The sequence below is a fragment of the Choloepus didactylus genome, chromosome 21 (genome assembly GCF_015220235.1).
Source record: "Choloepus didactylus isolate mChoDid1 chromosome 21, mChoDid1.pri, whole genome shotgun sequence".
NCBI classification, from domain to species: domain Eukaryota; kingdom Metazoa; phylum Chordata; class Mammalia; order Pilosa; family Megalonychidae; genus Choloepus; species Choloepus didactylus.
The window spans coordinates 52,510,090-52,524,279 of record NC_051327.1 but is presented as its reverse complement, the minus strand read 5'-3'; the positions used below and the strand labels follow the sequence as shown (position 1 = coordinate 52,524,279).

The 14,190-nt window shown below is 35.7% G+C and overlaps 1 pseudogene; it reads left to right on the top strand.

Annotated features, from left to right (window-relative positions):
• The first annotated feature begins 13,249 nt into the window (after positions 1-13,249).
• Positions 13,250-13,974, top strand: LOC119517327 (annotated as a pseudogene).
• The last annotated feature ends 216 nt before the right edge of the window (positions 13,975-14,190 follow it).

Here is a 14,190-nt window from a genome sequence, read left to right as displayed (position 1 = left end):
TGTGTCTTGCTTTGTTCAACTTCCTCAGGTTTCCTGAGCCTGACTGTTCTCTCCAGATGCCTCCCCTAGCCCTGCACTAAGTCCAGAGTTGCCTCAGAGAGTGCAGGATTTTTTTTTCCTATGTCTAGCCTGCCTCAGATGGGAAACTAAGCCATATGCCATTTTTCTTGTAATGAAGAAACATTCCATGTAACTTGCCTGAAAATTAACTCAAGTGGTCCTAGTAGGGCATCAACATACAATTCTCTGCTCTGAGCCATTTTACAGCCCCAGAACCAGGTGATTGAGAATGTGTTCCATTCCCTTTATGGAAGCACCATAAGCAAAGGTACATTCTGTCCATCTTCCAGAGAACTTTTCTTGGATAGCTTGCAGCCATTTACCGAGTAATCTACTTTTGACACACCCTGTCTCTTATTATAACACTTCAGTGGCTCCCTATAGCACTTAGGGTATACTCAAAATCTCTTACATGTGCTAACCTGTCCCTGTGTTGTCTAGTCCTGCCCCCTTCACCAACCTATTTTTTTTCCTTAGTTCACTTTTTTTTTTAAAAAAAATTGAAATATATTCACATACCATGCAATCATCCAAAGTGTAAAACATTTGTTCACAGTATCATCATATAGTCATGCATTCATCACCACAATCAATTTTTGAACATTTTCATTATTCCAAAAAATAAAAATAAGAATAAAAATAAAAGTAAAAAGAACACCCAAAACATCTCATGCCCCGCCTCCCCAATATTATTCATTTACTTTTTGTCCCCATTTTTCTACTCATTTGTCCATACACTGGGTAAAAGGAGTGTGAGCCATAAGATTTTCACAATCACATGGTCACACCATATAAGCTATATGTTTATATGATCACCTTCAAGAATGAAGGATACTGGATTGCAATTCAACAGTTTCAGATATTTCCTTCTAACTTTTCTAATGAACTGAAAATTAAAAAGGGATATCTATATAATGCATAATAGTTACCTCCAGAATGACCTCTGAACTCCATTTGAAATCTCTCAACCACTGAAACTTTATTTTGTTTCATTTCTCTTTCCCCCTTTTGGTCCAGAAGGATTTCCCAGTCACATCACACAGGGTCTAGGCTCATCCCCGGGATTCATGTTCCACATTGCCAGGAAGATTTATACCCCTGGTAGTCATGTCCCACTTAGTGGAGTGGGGAGTGAGTTTACCTGCAGTGTTGGCTTAGAGAGAGAGGCCACATCTGAACGACAAATGATGTTCTCTGGGGGTGACTCTTAGGGAAAATTATGAGTAGGGTTAGCCTCTCTTTTGCAGTAAGAAGCTTCATAAGGACCCTAAGATTTTGGTCTTGGCCTATTAAGGTGGTAGTTCCCCACCGCTTGTGAGAATATCAGGAATTCCCTCATTGGGAAGATTAATATTTCCACATTTTTCCCCAGTTCCTCAAGGGGGCTTTGCAAATACTTTTTTTTTTTTTTAATACTCATTCCATATAAGATTTTATTTGTTTGTTCATTTATTTGTTTTTTTAATATATATATATATTTTTATTGAGATTGTTCACATACCACACAACTATCCAAGGATCCAAAGTGTACAATCAGTTGCCCATGGTACCATCATACAGCTGTACATCCATCAACACAACTTTTTTTTTCAGTTTTCAGAACATTTTCGTTACTCCAGAAAAGAAATAAAGACAAGAAAAGGAAACTCAAATCCTTCCATACCCCTAAACATGCCACCTTCCATTACTGATTCATAGTTTGGTATAGTACATTTGTTACTGTTGATGAAAGAATGTTAAAATACTACTATCTGTAGTATGTAGTTTGCAATAGGAATATATTTTTTCCTATATGTCTCTCTGTTATTAACTTCTAGTTATAGTGTCATACATTTGTTCTAGTTTGTGAGATTTTTAACATTTTTATAGTTAATCGCAGACATTGTCCACCACAAGATTCACTGTTTTATACATTCCCATCTTTTAACTTCCAACTTTCCTTCTGGTGATATACATGACTTTGAGCTTACCTTTTCCACCACCTTCACACACCTTTCAGTACTGTTAGTTACTCTCACAACATGCTACCATCACCCCTGTCCATTTCCAAATGTTTAGGTTCACCCTAGTTGAACATTCTGCTCATAATAAGCAACCGCTCCCCATTCTTTAGCCTCATTCTATATCCTGGTAACTTATATTTCATGTCTATGAGTTTACATATTATAATTAGTTCATATCAGTGAGACCCTACAATATTTGCCTTTATGTATCTGTCTTATTTCACTCAATATAGTGCCCTCAATATTTTTTCAACAACCCGTTTCTTTTAAGATGGTTTTGTTCACACATCATACATTCCATCCTAAGTAAACAGTCATTGGTTCCCTGTATAGTCACATATTTATGTATTCAGCACCATTGCTACTATCTAAGGACATCTCCATTTCTTCCACAAAGAAGGAGGAAGAGTCAAAGAAGGCAGAGAGACAAAAGAAAAAGAAAAGAGAAAGAGAGAGAAAAACAAACAAACAAAAAAACAAAACTTGACAACTGGAAAGCAACAAAAGGAAAGATAGCATTAACCTAAAGTAGAATAGTCAGACAACATCACCAATGCCAGGAGTCCCATAACCTTCTCCTATTCCCCACCCTCTCTTAGGCATTTAGCTTTGGTATATTGCCTTTGTTATATTAAAGGAAGCATAATACAATATTTCCATAAATTTTATAGTCTCTAGTTTGCATTGCTTGTATTTTCCCCCCAATCCCACCCTATTTTTAACACCGTGCAATGTTCACATTAATTTGTTCTACCTCATGCAAAAACATGTTTGTACCTTTCATTACAATTGTTGAGCACCCTAGGATTCCCTGAGTTACACAGTCCCAGTCTCTATCCTTTGTCTTTTGTTCTGGTGTCCCACATGGTCCCAACCTTCCTCTTTCAACCATATTCACAGTCATTTTTGTTCAGTGTACTTACATTGTTGTGCTACTATCTCCCAAAATTGTTTTCCAAACCTCTCACTCCTGTCTTTTCCTTTCTGTCTACAGTGCTTCCTTTAGTGTTTTCTGTAGAGCAGGTATCTTGTTCACAAAGTCTGTCATTGTCAGTTTGTCAGAGAATATTTTAAGCTCTCCCTCATATTTGAAGGATAGTTTTGCCAGATATAGGATTCTTGGTTGGTGGTTTTTCTCTTTCAGTGTCTTAAATATATCATCCCAATTCCTTCTTGCCTCCATGGTTTCTGTTGAGAAATCCACACATAGTCTTATCAAGCTTCTTTTGTATGCAATGGATTGCTTTTCTCTTGCTGCCTTCAGGATTCTATCTTTATCTTTGATGTTTGATAATCTGATTATTAAGTGTCTTGGCATGGGCCTATTCAGATCTATTCTGTTTGGGTACACTGCAGTTCTTGGATCTGTAATTTTATGTTTTTCATAAGAGATGGGAAATTTTCATTGATTATTTCCTCTATTATTGCTTCTGCCCCTTTTCCCTTCTCTTCTCCTTCTGGGACACCAGTGACATGTACATTCTTGCTTTTTGTTTGTCCATAAGTGCCCAGAGATGTTGCTCTTATTTTTCCATTCTTTTCTCTATCTGTTCTTTTGTGTGTAAGCTTTCAGTTGCCTTGTTCTCCAGTTCCTGAGTGTTTTCTTCTGCCTCTTGAGATCTGCTGTTGTATGTTTCCATTGTGTCTTCAATCTCTTGTGTTGTGCTTTTTAAGTACCTATAATCTGCCAGTTGCTTTTTTGAACATCCAATTTCTACCTTATGTAAGCCAGTGTTTTCATTATACAGTTCATCTCTTTCACCATATCTTCCCTAAACTTTTTGAATTGACTTATTATTAGTTGTTTCAATTCCTGTATCTTAGTTGAAGTGTAACTTTGTTCCTTTGACTGGGCCATAACTTTGTTTTTCTTAGTGTAAGTTGTAGTTTTCTGTTGTCTAGGCATGGTTTCCTAGGTTACCCCAATCAGGTTTTCCCATACCAGAGAAGGCTCAGGTCCCAGAAGGAAGAAATATTCAGTATCTGGTTTCCATGAGGTTGTGTCTTAGAAAATTGTTACACCCTGTGATGGCTCATGTCACTGTGCTTTTCTGCCCAGCAGGTGGTGCCTGTCAGCTTGTTACTCCAGACTGGTATAAGGTGTGGCCCATGGACATTTTCCCTCAGGCTCTGGGGTCTGCTTCTGAATGGAAGGTGGATAGTAGAGTTTGGCACCACCTTCTTCCTCTTGGGGAAGATACACCCCCTAGGTAAAGGACATTAGACTCTGCCTGTGCTATCTCCACCCTTGTCTGGGTCAGAGCCAGAGCACTGGGAACTGAAAATGGCTGAGGCTTTCTCTGCTGAGCTGAAAAAGGGACAGAAAGCCCCCTTCAGGGCAATCCATGTCCACCGTCCTGTTCTCCAAGGTCAGTCATCACCCAAAGCCTCTGTCTGCTTTCTGGGGATTCATAGCTCATAGCAAGCAGTTCACACTTGTTAATTAAAACCCCAGTTGGAGCTCAGCTGAGCTATATTTGCTTGCTTGGAGACAGCTTCTCTCTAGCACCAAGAGGCTTTGCAGCTCGGGCTGTGGGGGAGGGGGCTTCCAGCTTGGATCTGTAGTTTTTACTCACAGATTTTATGCTACAATCTCAGGCATTCCTCCCAATTCAGGTTGGTGTATGATGAGCCAATGGTCATGTTTGTCCCCCTGCAGTTATTCTGGATTGTTTACTAGTTGTTGCTGGTTGTTTATTGCATGTTCCAGAGGGACTAATTAGCTTTCACTCCTCTCTATGTTGCCATCTTAGATCCTCTTCCCTGCAAATACGTTTTATTCTCTGCCCAAATTACTCTGGGTTATATCGGGGCCTCATGCTAACCTGTATAATACAATGATGTGTCACTCCTTAGTCAAGGTTCTATGTAATTATGGTACCTGAGTAAACTGACCATACAAGTTAAATTATATAGTGTGCTACAGAAAATATAAATTTTGCACACATATATACATCTCTTCCTTGGTTCCACACAGAAGCCAAAGTTTTAAAACACAGGTAATATCATCCTCTACCCTTTGATCTATGCTGATCTCAAAGATGTTGATTTTCTTTACATATCCAAAGTCTGATCTCCTTTTCAGTATCCTTAAAGTTGATTCATGGTGCTATGTCAAAACTCACAGCTGCTGAACTCTGGCTCCGAGTCCCAGGTGTCACACAGACACCCAAAGCTCCAGACGCCTACCACGTCACACACAAACAGCTCAGCATCTCAAAATTTAGAAATAACTGCTAAAATTCATAAATAGATGTGACTGCTATAAGAGCTTACAATCTAGGAAACTTTACATAAGACTTCACCTTATAACCCATGCTCCCAGATTCAATTCTCAGAGTTTGCACATTATTATTTGTCCATATTAGTGAGGCATTATAATGTTTGTCTTTTTTTTTCTGGCTTATTTCAATTAAAAATCTGTCCACATGGTCCGTTCATTTCTTTGCATACCTCACAAGTTCATTACGTCTTGCTGCTCCCTCCTGCAAAAACATTCTTATGTTTGTACATTTAATCACACTCATTGATCAACCTAGGTTTCACTAAGTTATCCAGTCCCAGGTTTTATATTCCTAACTCATTTTGGCAGGCTTTATTTATCTGTCTGGGGTCCATGCATTCTATACATGTTCCATGTTTTGAGTACAATGACTTTTCTCATTTTGGAACTTGGCACTTGATATAGACTCTGAAAGGCTGCTTTCTCTGTCTTCCCAGCTGCCTGCCACCATGCCTTCATCATCCACTCTGATTATTGAGCTCCAATTAATATCTTTCAGGTAAATATTATCTCAGATAAATCTTCCTTAAGATCTCTCACTATGTCAACCCTTCTAATACAATTTAATCTTCCTCCAAGGCACTTTTCATAATTGATAATTATAAATTTATGTAATTATTCAGTTTTGTCTTTCATGATAATGTAAGCTTCACTTGGGCAGGCACTGTATCTCTCTCTCCTTCCCTATCTCTACCTCCTTATTTTATTTATTTTTATTGCTTATTTTATGTTATTATTCTGTTTACTTTTCTTCTGATGATTTTATTTGATACCTATGGAAGCCCTTTATGTATGTTGTCACATTCAAACTTTACAATGACATTAGGGAGACAGAATTCTGCTCATTTCATAGATCAGAAACCAGGATTTTTTGATTCAAATACATTGCTTTTAGTACCACAACTAGTGATTTGTAGACTGTGGATACACACTAAGAAAACCTTTGTCCTGGGCATGTTTATTTACATTGCAAAGGTAACCTAAGTTCTTATTTTGCCTCATTGTTTTATCTCCTCTTTTATCTCATACAGCAGGGGACACAGAGGAATTGCTTGATAAGTACCCTATGATATGAATGAGTAAACATACTTATGGTCTGAAGTATAGATAAAGTTTGTACTAACCATATGGCTTTGGGATAATCAGTACATTCACTGATTCTCAAATTCATGGTTTGTAAACTGACAGTTTCATTATGTGAAAATGTTTCAATATGAAATTCCCATGCTTTTTTCCTGATTATTTTTTATCATTATTACTGTGAATTGCAAATAATTCTTGAGTATCTGTGATGTGGATTTATACATTTTGGTTTTTCTTTCATACCAGTTTCTTTTTATTAACTTGCATAACTGACACTCACAAAGTAACACTCCTTTTTAGTTTATTGGGCCTACTATTTTCAGAGTGAATAATCTCCCTACCTCATTCCAGAAAGAAAAGTGAGTCTTGTAATTTGGTGCCTGGCCCCAGGACAGCACTAGAAGATCCTCCTTACTTTTAGCTGCTTATCCCAAATGATACTCAAACTTGTATTTTCTCCCAGCGTTCTTTCTATTGGAAAGAGGATTCTTGCAGATTAAGTAGAATGAGTGAGTTTTCAATTCTCAGCTAATGTGGGAATTTCAGGACTAGCTAAATTATATATGAAGCCACTACTTATGTTCATGACAATAAGCACTGTGTTAAATTAACCTGAGAGAAAATGACAGCAAATTGCAATATGGATAAAATGCAAGAAGTTTTCTCAGTGTCATATCATAATGTAATGCAACTTCATGAAAGTGAATAAGATCCTTTTTATCCTATTAATAATATTTGGTGAAGAAAGCTAAGGTTTCCCAAATGGCCTTTTTTCAGGCTTTATTCCTCCTTCAGTGAAAGTGAGAATTGGATGTCTACTTGACAAGAACCTGATGGATGCTTTTTTCATTTCATAAACCCACTGTTGTCTTTCCTTTTATGTTGAAAGGACCATGTTAGATTTTACAGTAGGCTAATGTGTGGAAAACTTAAATAGGTTCTATATTTTCAAGGTTCTTAAATATTTCAAAATCTATATTAGGCAGTGTAAGGGACAGTAGCTCCTTAAGGAAGAAAGTGCATTTTTTATCCCTATGTGATGATATTGAACATGGATAATTAGTTTATACTTCAAGGATTAAATTGTAGAATCAGTGTTATATTCAGCAGATGCATTAAGCCTTGAATACTGAAAGAAAACTAAGAGGTCAGCTTCTTTTGCTATTAATACTCTCAGAAGAAATTACTTTTTAAGAAAACGTTATAGTGAACAATGATGTCTGATCATGTGAAGGAGAGAGATTTTGTGTGGAGCAAGTTTCCCAGCACCCCTCAAATCCAACAAGGCATGCAGCCAACTCTAAATCTAGGTACTAATGACAAAGCAATGTAGCACAAGAAAATTTTCTTTATTGTCTACATGTATAAGAATAAGAAGAATACTGTTAAATATGGTATGTATGATATTTCACTCATTCTTTTCAAAAAAAATACCCTGGAGGAAAGTTCTTCGAGGTTTGCATCAAAATGGCAACATGTTGCCCCATGCTTTGGTTGGTTAGTTTATCTTATGGACCCTACTGCTTGTATATATGGGCTGTTAGTAGTTTCAAGTGAAATTTGTGGTGGAATCGATAAGAGTTCTTATTTCATGGATTTTATCTTGGCCTCCATTTTCTGTCCATTTTCTTTCCTTTTCATATTTCCATATTTCCTTAATTTATGCTAACTATAGAAACAGTAGTCAGAGCATAGATTTAAAACTACGGATCTTTTATTATTAACTGTTAACAAGGGGCCAACCCCTTTTCTCATCAGAGAGCTGAGTAAAATGATGCATATAAAGGTTTTCATTATTCAGTGTCTCCCGACAGTTCATGTAACTGAGCAAAGTAGACATATGTAAAAACACAAGCCAATGTTTGGCACCTGTTGGGCACTCAAAAAATGTTAACATCTTTCTTCAAATTATTGAGAACTTCTGAGCCAGGCATTTTACCAATATATATAAAATACCGATATAGGGCTATGTCTCCTGCCATTATTAGTCAATATAGCAAAGAAAATGTACATTACTCATTACATGATAGTAACTATCATGAAGATGCAACACTTATAAATATATATATGCAAAAAATGGCGGAGAATCAAAATATATGAGGCAAATGCTGACATATTTGAAGGGGGAAATTGATGGTTCTACATTAATTGTAGGAGAATTTAGCACTTGCTTTCAGTAATAGAATATCTAGTCAGAAGATCAATAAGGAAGCACAGGATATATTGCCTCATCTAGTACTAACCCAATTGAACCTAATTAACAGATAGAATACAACACCTAACAAAAAGAGAATATATATTTTTCTAGGTGCACATGACTCATTCTCCAAGACAGATCTTATCTTGAGTCACAAAACAAGTTTCAATACGATTCAAAAATATTGAAATCATGTAATTTCTATTCTCCAACCACAATGTAATGAAGCTAGAAATCAATAACACAGGAAGAGATGGAAAATTCATAAATGTGTGGAAATTAAACAGCATACTATTAAGCAATCAATGGACTAAAGAGGAATCCAGAAACAAATTAGGAAATGTCTTGAGGAGAATGAAAATGAAAATACAACATACCAAAATTTAAAGGAAACAGTAAATGCTGTGCTGAGATGGAACTTTATAGCTCTAAATGCTTGCATTTAAAAAAGAGAAAGATTTCAAATTATAGGCCTAATATCAAATCTAGAAGAAATAGATAAAGGAGAACAAATTAAAGCCAAGATAAACAGAAAGTAGGAAACAAAAGTGATTAGAAAGATAAATGAAATAAAGAAAAAAATAGAGAGCATCAAGAAAACCAAAAGTTGGTTCTTTGAAAAAAAATCAATAAAATTGATAAACCTTTAACCAGTGTGACAAAGAAAAAGAGGGATTATACAAATAATAAATATCAGAAATCAAAAGAGGAGTATTATTACTATCCCCACTGAATAAAAAAGAGTATGAGGATACTATGAACAACTATATGCCAATAATTTAGATATCTATATCAAATGAACACATTCTTAAAATCACACAAACTACCTTCATTGAACAAGAAGAAATAGAAGGTACCAATAAACCAATTAAAAGTAAACTCATTGAATCAGTCATCAAAACTTCCCAACACAGAAAAGCCCAGGACAAGATGGATTCAGCGGGGAGTTGAACCAATCATTCCAATTCTGCTCAAACTCTTCCAAAAAGCTGAAGACTAGGGAATAGTCCCTAACTCATTCTACATGGTCAACTTCACCCTCATTCCAAAGAAGGAAAAAGATGCCAACAGAAAACTACACATCAATATCTCCTGTGAATAGAGATGCAAAAATCTTTAACAAAATACTAGTAAACTGAATCCAATAGCATATTAAATGAACTATCCAACATGATCAATTGGAATGTATACCTGGTGCTCAAGGTTGGTGCAACATTAAAAAATCAGTTAATGGAAGGCACCAATTAGCAGAATGAGCAAAACTCATTATCATCTTAATTGATGCAAAAAAGGCATTTGACAAAATACAGCACCCTTTCTTAACAAAAATACTTAGAACTCTAAGAAAAAAGAAAACTTCCTCAACATATTAAATGCCATAAAAGAAAAGCCCATAGCCAGCATCCTGCTTAATGGTGAAAGACTAAAAGCTTTTCCTCTGAGATCAGGAACAAGACAAGGATGCCCATTGAAACAACTGTTATTCAATGTTGTATGGAAAGTTCTTGTCAGAGTATTTAGAAAGAAAAAGAAATAAAAATTATTCCTAATGGAAAGGAAAGAGTAATATATTCCCTTTTTGCAGATATGATCCTATTTGCAGAAAATCCTGAAAAATCCACAGCAAAGCTCCTAAGCTATTAAATGAATTCAGCCAAGTAGTGGGGTACAAGTTCAATACCCCAAAATCAGTAGTGTTTCTGTATACAACTAATGAGCGACTAGACGAGAAATCAAGAAAAAATTAGATTTACCGCAGTAAGTAAAATAATCAAATATATAGGAATAAATTTAGCTAAAAATGTAAAGGAGATATACACAGAAATCTGCAAAACATTTCTAAAAAAAATGGAAGAAGACCTAAATAAATGGAAGGATTTTCTTTACTCACTGACTGGAAGACTAAATATCATTAAGATGTCAGTATTACCAAGAGAAATTTATAGATGCAATGCAATTACAATCAAAATTCAAAATACATCTTTGCTGAAATGGGAAAGAAAATCATTAAATTATCATAGATAGTTAAGGGGCCTCAGAAACCTAAAGTCATCTCAAAAAAGAATGAAGTTGGAGGACTTATACTTCCTGATTTTCATACATTTTTACCAAGGAAGATTAATCACAACAGTGTGTACTGGCGCAAGGACAGATGTATTCACCAATGGAATAGAATTGAGAGCTCAGAAATCAAACTTCACATTTATGGCCAATTTATTTCTGATAAGGTGACAAAGGCCACTCAATTGGGAAAGAATATTCTCTTCAAGAGCTAGTGCTGAGAAAGGTGGATCTCTATTTGTGGAAAAAAAAAAAAGGGAGGACCCCATACCTCACACCAGATACAAATATTAACTTTAACTGAATAAAAAATCTTAATATAAGAAATAGAACTACCAAATTCTAGGAGAAATTTCAGGACAGAATCTTCAGGACCTTGGGTTAGGTGATAGTTTCTTAGAATTTCTACACAAAACATAGCAACAAAAGAAAAAATAGTTAAATGGGACCCCATCAAAATTTAAACCTTTGTTCCTCAAAAGACTTTATCATGAAAGTAAAATGAGAAACTAAACAGTGGAGAAATACTTGGAAACCACATATCTGATAATAGATTAATACCCAATATCTATAAAGAAATGCTTAAACTTAACAACAAATATACCAAGAACCCAAATTAAATTAAAACTGGGCAAAAAATCTGAACAGACATCAGTGAAAGAATACATTGAAGTGGCCAGAAAGCACATGAAAAGATGCTCAACATCATTAGCCATCAGGGAAATGCAAATCAAAACCACAATGTGATACCATTTCACATCCATTAGAATTGTTGTTATTAAAAAAAAAGAAAAACAAATGAAGGAGAGGAAGCAAATAGTAACACTCATTCATTGCTGGTGGTAATGTAAAATCATTGAATGCAGGGACTTGAAAAGATATTTTCACACCAGTGTTCATAGTGGCATTATTAACAGTTTACCAAAAAACAGACACAACTCAAGTGTCTGTCAACCAATGAATGGATAAATAAAACGTGGTATATACATATCATGGAATATTATTCAGCTGTAGAAAGGAATGAAGTCCTGATACATGTCAAAACATGGATGAACCTTGAAGACATCATGTTGTGTGAAAAAAAGCCAGACACAAAGGACAACTGTTGTATGATCTCACTGAATTGAAACAATCAGCATTAGCAAACTCATAGAATCACAATCTACAATATTACCAGGGAATGGGAAAGGGATAGAGAATGTAAGTTAAGGCTTAAAATTTACAGGGTTCCTATTTGCAATTATGTAAATGTTTTTGGTAATGGATCATAGTGATGGAAGCACAACATAATGAACACAATTAAGAGAACTGAAATATATATCTGAATGTGTTTAAAGGGGAAATATTAGATTATATATATGTTAAAAGAATAATTTTTAAAATAAATCCATGGAATTACTCTATGAAGTTAACCCTAAGTTAAACCACTGAGTTAACTAATAGCATACATATCAAAATATGCTATCATCAATTTTAACAAATGTTCCACACCAAAGCAAGTTGTTGTTGGTAGGTTGATATGTAGGAATCTTTAATTTATGCATGATTGTTCTGAACAGCCACAACTTCTCTAATAAAAACAAAAAGAGATTAAAATTAAGAAGTTCTGGAAAGAATGACTATGGTTTGTATAAACTGTGTCTTCATTCAGGTAGACAGGACACAAGGCTGTCATTCTCAAACTCTCTTCCAAACAGGAATTTATATTTATACAATAGATTATCCCCATGTGAAAGTGAAGTCCTTTAACTGAAATATAAATAAATTGGATGAAAGCTTTTATTACTCCATTAAAAGACCCAATATTATACTCATCATTTGACTTCTGTGTGCAAAATAATTGTACCACAAAATCATCACATTATATTTTAGTACCAGAGTTCTTATGTTTAAAATAGAATAATAAATAACAGATACCCAAAATAATTATCTGTAGGGATATTGGGGAATAAATGGCTCCTTATTTTACAGGCCCTGAAATCAAAAATTGAGTCTGTTTTTCTACCCCTTTGTCTGGGATGGCCTTGTGGTTTATAAGGCCAATATGTTGTAGTATAGGCTGCGCTGTGTGAATCCGGCAAGTCTGGGCTCAAGCAACTTTGAAATCTTTCTTCTCCCTTTTGGAAGTTCTACCACCACCAAGTAAACCAAACTGGGTAAGCATTTTAAAAATCCAGCTTTAGTTCTTTCTGTTGATTGCATTAATTAAGAAGTTCTGTGATACTCAATAGTTAAGAAAACAAATCTACAATTCTCTTAGTAATTTTTGACTCATTGGTGACCTTGTTTGCTTCTTTCGGTAGATGTCACTATTCTTTTCTTTTCCTCATAAACTTATTTAGGTTTTTTCCTCTGTGGACATGGAAGTGGGAAATAGCACCATCCTGAGTGAAATTATCTTGGTGGGCTTAACCTCAGTTCCCAGTTGCAGCTGATTCCATTGGGAATATTTCTGATGCTCTACTTGGTAATCTTGCCTGGGTACAGGACCCTGGTTCTCTTAATCTGGGTTGATTCTGGCCTGCACACATTAATGGACTTTTTCTTTGGAAACTATCTTTCTTGGACTTCTGGTACACATCTGGGTATACCCACAAAATCCTGTCCAGTTGTATCTTAGAAGATGAATGCATGTCATTGGTTGGATGTAGAGCCTGTTTTTTTCTTTTCCCACATTGTAGCCTACACTGAGTGCAATCTTCTAGGAGACATGGCTTATGACTGCCATATGGCAATTTGTAACCCCTTACTTTGTTCAGGTACCATGTCTAGGTCTCTGTGTACTGGACTTGTTGCTGGGAACTACAGAGGAAGTTTCATAAATGCCATAATCCATACTGCCAAAACCTTCCACCTGAGCTTCTGTGCTAAAAATATCATTTACTATTTAGTGATGTCCCACCACTGATAAAAAAATCCTGCACTGACAACTGGATCTATAAAAATGTCCCCCTGGGTGTGGTGGGCTTCACTGTCCTCTCCAGAATACTTGCCACCCTGATTTCCTACTTCAACATCCTCCAGACTTTCTTGAGGATCTGCTCTGTCTCTGAAATGCACAAGGTCTTCTCCACCTGTGCTTCCCATCTGACCTCAGTCACCCTGTTTATGGGTCCTTGTTATTCATGTCTTCAAGGCCAATCTCTACCTATTCCCTTGAGAGACACAAAGTGGCTTCCCTGTTCCACAACGTGGTGAACCTGCTGCTTAATCCTCTCATCTATAGCATGAGGAAAAAAGATGTTAAAGAGACTTTCAGGAAAGCAACATCGAGTATAAGACTATGAAGGTGATATGCCTTCCTTGTACTTTTTGCTAAATATTCTTATCACATTTTCCTAATTATTCATTTACAGACATGTTTGGAAACATTGCAATTTATCAAATACTTCCACCAAAAGTTATATCAAAAATTATGAAAAGTGTAAACAATGCTTTAACTTTTAATTTTCTTTTGAGATAAACTATTTAACCTATAATATTTGGGTTGTAAGTTTTATCAG